Genomic DNA, 7828 nt, shown 5'->3' with positions numbered 1-7828 from the left:
GCCGGAGTTTCACCAGGAAACCAGGGATGGCCAATCTGTGTTGGGTCGGGGAAGCTGGGCGTCAGTCAGGGAAACTAGAGTAAAGTCAGGGGAACTGGCGTCAGGTAAGAGAAACTGGGGGGAGTGGGTCAGGGAAGCTGGAAGTCGGGTCAAGGTCGAGGAACCACCTCGCAGTCCGGGGTCAGAGGAACCACATAAGGGCAGATCAGGAGAGCCGCGTACCGGCCAGGATCAGAGGAACCGCACACCGACTCAGAGTACGAGGAGCGCGTGCCGGAACCAGGTAGGGGAACCGTGCAGAGAGGACAGTACTCCTCCTCGACTCTCCATTGCACCAGCATGAGGTGCCACGTCGTGGTGGGGTCTGCTCATACATTAGACCAATTGTGTGGGCTAAAGTCACAGCAGGCTCTAGGGGATGGAGGAGAGGCTGGAAACTACTCAGCTGGGTCCATTACTGGTCAGATGCTTCTGTATGATGCGAAATGAAGGAGAACCCAAAAGCAGAAAGCAGAGGCGGCAGGAGAGTTTAAAAAAAGATATTTTTGACAAAACAGACAAACCAAAACCAGAGGACAGGGACTGGCAAAAACCACAGGGAAGGCAAACACAGGGAAGTCATAGGATTGGAAAAAAGGGAAGGAACACGCAAAACGCCACAAAAGCAGGATACGAGGACGGACAAAAGGATCTGACAAGAGACGAGGGAAGCACAGACATTATACACAAGATAATGAGGTAAAAGAGGCAGGTGACAAGAGAGCAGGGAAGCAGGTGGAAAACATCAGGTAATCACAGAGCGGGAAGACACATGAAGTAATCCAAAGACAGGAGACAAAAACCAGACTTCAAAATAAAGCATGAAACAGAACATATAGACACTCAGGGAAACACAAGACAACACAAGCCGGGGAGAAAATACAAGACAGGATAACAGAACCAAAAAGGGGAAAAGGAAAGGAGGAAAAGGAAAGGAGGAAAAGGAACCCAAAGCAAAAACCCCAATCAAAACAATAATTACTGTAACTCCTTTTTGTAGTGTCGTTCTCTGTATTGTCTCTGTTGATGTCTTGCATCTGCTAAAACGGGTTGAATATCGTAAGTACAAAAGAAATCATAAAAAGAAATGGGAAGCACTCTTAGTATTTAGCTGTAGTTTAGATGAGCAAACCCTTAGATATTTCAGATAAATACTATCATTCAAATCACAAGCAGCTTGGAAAGCATATAAAGTGTAATAAATGTGCACCACATAAAAGTGAAACATTGAGGCCAGTGTATTTCAAACGTATATGAGTATTGTTACCCTTAATTGCAACCAAAGGCCAAAGTATACAGAATTAGCAGCATGTTTTTATAATAGTGATTATGGAAATGAACGCAGAATTACAATCAAGCTCAGATTGTTTTCTGCATGCTTTGATCTGCCCAGTAGCTATAGAATTTGTATGAAGATAACATCAAACCTTCCAGTCTATTGAGTGTTTCTGTTATGTAATAATTGTTTAGTTTGGTGAAGTGTTTGTTTTTATGGTTGAACCTCAAGCTTGGTTTCCATTGTGGTTTGCATCTGTCTGTTAACTGTGCAGAAAGAGAGAATGAGGAGTGATCTTGTTACACAAACATTATTTCCATAAACTAATGTGTCTGTGTGTGCGCACAAGTCTTGAAGGATTGCATAAAAGTGTACATGCCATGCTTTTGTATGTGTGTGATGAATTAGTGATGCAGCTAACAATGATGTTATGGCAATACTGAGCCCCAAAAAAACAAGGCAACATAGGGAGAATAAAAGCCTAGTTCAGTTTGTCTGCAAATCATTCGTGCGCAAAACAAGATACAAAGCGTGAATGCTCTGAAACACAAACAGTACACAACACACATGTTGGTGTGTAAATCATGTAAAGTTCATGTACTTTATATAGCGTATAGTAAATACTGACTACGACGCTGAACACTGCAGATGTTAGCTAACGTTACCAGGAAACTTAACTTACCCTTTTGTGTCGGCGAACAACCGTCATGTCGACGTCTGAACTCCGTCAGAATTCCCAAACTCGCGTTTTTTTAGCGGTGATTTGTTGCTTCCTTCAGCTTCTTTGAAACAAAACATTTGTTGTGGCTCGGCGAGTGCCACGTGCTGTTGAGTCACGTTGAAATTACGTCATCACGCGTTGCTATGGTGACCAGCCACGCTGAGGCGTTACTCAATCTGTATGGAAAACGAAATAGAATGGAGCCGAGCCGAGCCAAGCCGAGGCGAGCCGTTACCAGCAATGGAAAAACGCCATAAGATTACCCTATATACCCTTAAGGGAAGTTCATGCATTTAAACTGCAGATTTAATAGCTTGCTTCTTCTAAAATATTAGGGAAAATGTGTTTGTGTAGAGCTAAGAAACTGAAAGAAACCAATAGCATTCACAAGCTACATTTGATCCTTCACTGAAAACTTGTCTCCCGCAAGCAAAACACTGCTGAGCTGACAACTAGTTGCCGCTTTCATTAAGTGAATCAGACTGCTCAGTCAGACACCTTGCTTCCACCTGCTGTTGTGTAGTACGCACTGAGCAGCTCTGCCAGCAGAAACCACTTCAACCTGTGTTTCCTCGGTTTATTGTGCACACTGCTGCTGACCTGCCTGACCTGCACAGATCTCACTTTTAGGAGCCAAGGTGTATGTCAGGAATCATAGCAGTGCATCATTTTTGTTGATTAGTATAGATAGTTAGAACTGCTATGTGCTGGATGAGACTTTGTCTTCCTATGGCAAAAGAGAGTGTCAAGTGCTAGTAGGCTTCAAAGTTATCTAGTCATAAAATACCCGGGACTGTCTTTGAACACACTGCAATCATCTTGTAGACAACCCATGCCTACCATTTCCTAAGCAACCTAAACTTAAACTATCTTTCCTACTTTCCACCCCTCCATTGGTTTTCATTTTATTTATATTTATGTATTTCACAATATGAAAGACAATTAGAGTCCTGAAACTTGCTTGAGACAGGAAATTCATTGCCTCGAGAGCTATTTTCTTTTGTGAAATGTATCAACTTGTTAGCAGGTAAGGCAGACTGTATTTTAGTTTTCCGCTGTGCTTGTTTACATAAAGCCAAAACAAATACAACAAAAATGACTAACAAAGAATATAATAACAACTTAATTTGTCATTTTTCTATGTACTGTACACATTTTTCAAAGGGTCATGAAAGGCAAGGAGTTCATTGACACTCCCCAAAGACAATTAAAATAAATGCACTTATTGGAGTGGCAGCAGGTGCAGCAGTGGTAGGCTGGGGTTGGGGTTGTGATGATGGTGACAGGCAGCCCAGAGAGACACGTCTTAACATCTGCTCACATTAGATATAAACCTCTTCTCTCTTATGTTTAACCACACAGAGTAATATTTTCAGGGAATAAACTTTGGGTTAAAAGCTGTGTCATGAGGGAGCTTATGAATTTTCAGCCTCACAGTTAATTTTATTTTCAGATGAAGCCATCAAAGAATTCGGGAAATTGTGAATTTTCATTTCATTATTTTCCCTTATATTTTTAGTCGATTGGCATGGTCTTGAGAAGCTGTTGCTAAAGGGAATTGAGAAATTAGGCTGGTTGGAATGCATAGCTGGGGGCTGCAACACTAGATACTGTAGAGCCATAGTATACTGGGAACCCGGGAACAGGAGACAGTCACAGGGTTGTTTGGGACTAGAGACAGTCATGAAGTAGCAGTCAGCTAAAGATGTTTAAAGATGTTTTGTCTTCTTCTGAACAACAAAAAGTAAGTCAAATCAAGGGAAATGTATTCATTGGCTTTTATACTTGGCCTATCTCACATCTCATGTCATACATTATAACACTACTGTATATTAAACACATATAATGTATCCTAATGCCATATCATACACATTTTAGACAATACTGCATCAAAGTTTATACCACTGCCACACAAAATACTACTTTCTGAAATTGTGTGACAGGAAGCCTCAGACATAGTTCAGTCAGTGTGCAAGATATCCAGAAAATAATCAAACTAAAAGCCTGCAGTTTGTCCTACCTCCCATTAAGCCTTTTTACAGGTTCTGGTTTCATGTAAATGCTAAAGAAAAAGATGTTCAGAGTGTCAAGTTAAATATTTTATGAATGCCATAAGCATGTGGGAGTATCAGGAAGTGAAGGAGAACAAGAGACAGAATAAAGGAAAGCAACACAGATAATGTTAGTGAGGTTTTCTTTTATCCATCCTCATGCTATATTATTTCTACAGTCTTGACATCTTGTCAGGGTCTCTGGCTCCATGATAACTGGGTCCACTTTTCCCACAGGGCCGATTCTAAAGGGTTTTTATTCAGCAATAACACCATGTTCTTATCTAGAGAGTACAGATGCTCACATGCACATTGCGCACACACACACACACACACACACACACACACACACACACACACACACACACACACACACACATACACACACACACACACACACAAACACACACACACACACACATATATACAAATTTGCTCATATTGCATTAGGCTTCAACACATTGCTCACATTCTCACATGCAATGTTCACAAACACATTAACAACAATAAAAACACTGAAGCTCTCGCGATACATCTAGTTTGGGCCGCATATATGTAATGACACACGTGCATACAGTATACAACCACCAGGAACAAACTACAGTATATATCCCAGATTATTCAGAATCATCATAGCAACAACTAAGCATACTGTAAGAAGAGTGTAACTTGGCGATAACACCCTGGACACAGAGCTGTCACTCAAATTGTGTTGTTGATGTGTCTATATTGTACTATACAGAAGCAACTGAAGAGAAGATACAGGTTGTGAACCTGTGTGGGTGTTCATTATCATAAATGATAAAAAGATATAGATGCAAATTACAGGCTTTGTTCTTAATGAACATCTGCAAAAGAAAAATGCACCTTTAAAACTGAGTTCACGCATGAAAAGTTTTTCATAGAAATCTAACAAAATATATTTGTTAAAAAAACACTGGTTAGAAATGCTGCAATAAAACTGCAGAACCATATTTATTTTTCCCTTTTTTCATCAAACTTCTGAGGAAGTGACTGACTATGGCATGTTGAATCTAGAATAGTTAACATTTTGTGAAATACACCTATTTACTTTCTTACCAAGCCAGAAGCCGGTTAGTTTAGTTTAACAAAACAATCTGTCTCTTTCCCCATATTTAAACTCTTTGTGCTAAGCTAAGCAGCTAAATTTCAATTATATAACCACAAATCACGTGGCTTGCGATAAATGCTTTAATGGAGGAAATAAAATGTACTTCACTACAAGTAAAGTATCTGGCTCACAATTGTTAAAACAATGAGAAACCCTGTCTCATAGTTAAAGGTTAATTTATGTAGAATGTTTTTTTTTTTTTTTTTACATTTGATTTACATTTAACTTTGTGTTCATTGACATTGATCTAATGTGAGTTATAGTACTTGAATCACTTTTGCAAACAAATGTCTTTTAATCAGAATCAGTCTGAATAACAAGCAGCATGGTAAAGAATACAAGCGTCACAAAAAGCACTTATGTTCAGCTTGTGAAGAGTTTAAATGAATGTATTGTATGGGTTTGATGAGTGCTTTCACTACACAAGCACTAATCAGCTAATTAAAATGAGCTGGTCAAGTGCCTTCAAATGTTGAGTAGAAGCTATACGATGTGAGTATTTCATACATCATTATTGCACACTTGACCTCAGGGTTGAAAGAGGGAAAAGGTGTGTATTTGACTAAGTGAATATGAGACAGCATTTGTTTGTAAAATTACCTTGCCTGGGAACCAGAAAAATCTGCAAGCCCATCTTTTAGTTGCTCTGGCAGATGTGTCTGGTCTCCTCAGATAGAGGTGGAGATGGTGTTGTTATGGATGTTGATAATGAGATAAATGCAGTCAAACGTTCACTTAAATATCTCGTCAAAACAAAGCAGTCTGTTGCGACCTTACAGTTCATTGATGGTTAGGTACAAAATCAAATTCGATTAATATAAACCACATTTTCCCTCCACTGTTTGTTTGTGTCAATTAATACAAGCTTAATTGCTTCATTTTTGTTTCCAATAATCAGGTTCTAGACCATATTTAATGCAGGTTTATTTCCGCCGGTACAAGCTTTCTTGAGGCTACTGTAAATCCCATCAGAGCTGTGCTTACTTTCCTCGGAAAACTGGCAGTCACAAATAGCGGGAACTCAGTAAATACAGTGGCATACACAATCAAGCTCTGTTAACATGCATCATCCTAATATTTGAGCGATCCTCCCTCTAACGCATATGAAATGAGGATAGAGGGGCACCTTAGACACTCGCACAAATGACCCGCAAAGTCTGTTGCGTCTGCTTGATGAATACAATGTATGAATTTGGGACAGAATGTGTATTCTTTGCCTAAAAAACAGGAGCAAACGCCTTAGTAAACCTGGTTCTATATTTTCAAATTCCATTAATGTATGCAATTTACCATATCAATTTAAAATATGTCTCCCTGTATTTTATTAGTGATTCAAAAAGACAAAAACAAACAAAATCTCTAGGCAAAACAAAGGCGTTTTCCCCATTATTTTACATATTAATAATAATTTAAACTGTTTATTGATCCCCAGTGGGGAAATTACAATTTACACTCTGTTAGTAATCATTACACACAGGCCTGAAATACACACACACATACTGAAGATCTATTCATGCACAAATGGAGAGATGTCAGAGTGAGTGGGCTGCAGCTGAACCAAAGCCCTGAGCGGTTGGGGTAAGATGCCTTGCTCAAGGACACCTGGTGGTGCCCAGAAGGTGAAGGGGGATCTCTCCAGCTACCGTTCCACATGCCGCACTTTGGTCTGTACGGGGACAGACCAAAGGACAACCCTCCAGTCCCCAACCCGACTCCCTACAGACTGAGCTACTGCCATGGACTGAGCTACTGCCACCCCCCCATTCTACCATAACAGGATCTTTCTCCCTCATTGGTGAAACAGTGCAGCATCTGCTAACCCTACCTAAACACACTGTCACACATGTCATCTGCATATTTACATTATAAATATCATGGGGCCAAAAACAACATGAAATGTACTGTTGTAAATCCATACTTCCATTTAGATTACTCTAAACACACATTAGCACACAGTACTTAGTGCATTTGACAATGAACCAAGGGTTAGGAACTACACCATTAGAGAAAATATAACTGCACCATCAGACCATTGGATGTTTGTACTGTTAGTGTGAGCATAATGTGGAGGAAAAAAGAGCAGCATAACTCTATCAAAAATATTTCCTGTGTGGAAAAAAACAACAACCTTTTTTACAAACTGAAACCATGAGAAAAACCTGGGAAACACATTATCACAGGGTACTACTCAATGTGTTTTACAATAGTACCATTAGACAGTTGTATAATAATAGGCCTTTTTTACAATGTCACAGTTGAAAATGATCAAATTAATAATGGCTGAATCCAATTTAGCTGCTTCAGTTTCAGGGTCCTGGTATTGTGCATGCTGGCTCATTGCTATGGCTTATCAGAGCTATTGTTAATGTTATAAGTAACAGCTGTGCTTGTGTCTGCCCTGACAACTGTTGGACAACTGCCCAATGGTACTATTGTAAAATGTAAATGTAAATCTATCGCACACTATGATAATGGGATTCTTAGGCTTTTCTCATTTAAATGAAAGATGGGTCTATTTATAGTTGCTGCATAATTGCACAAACGCTTACTTTCCTTTTAACTTGAAACACACACACACAGACACAGACACACACACACAGACACACACA

The sequence above is a fragment of the Etheostoma spectabile genome, chromosome 23 (genome assembly GCF_008692095.1).
Source record: "Etheostoma spectabile isolate EspeVRDwgs_2016 chromosome 23, UIUC_Espe_1.0, whole genome shotgun sequence".
NCBI lineage: Eukaryota > Metazoa > Chordata > Actinopteri > Perciformes > Percidae > Etheostoma > Etheostoma spectabile.
Note: the sequence above shows the minus strand (reverse complement) of the source record.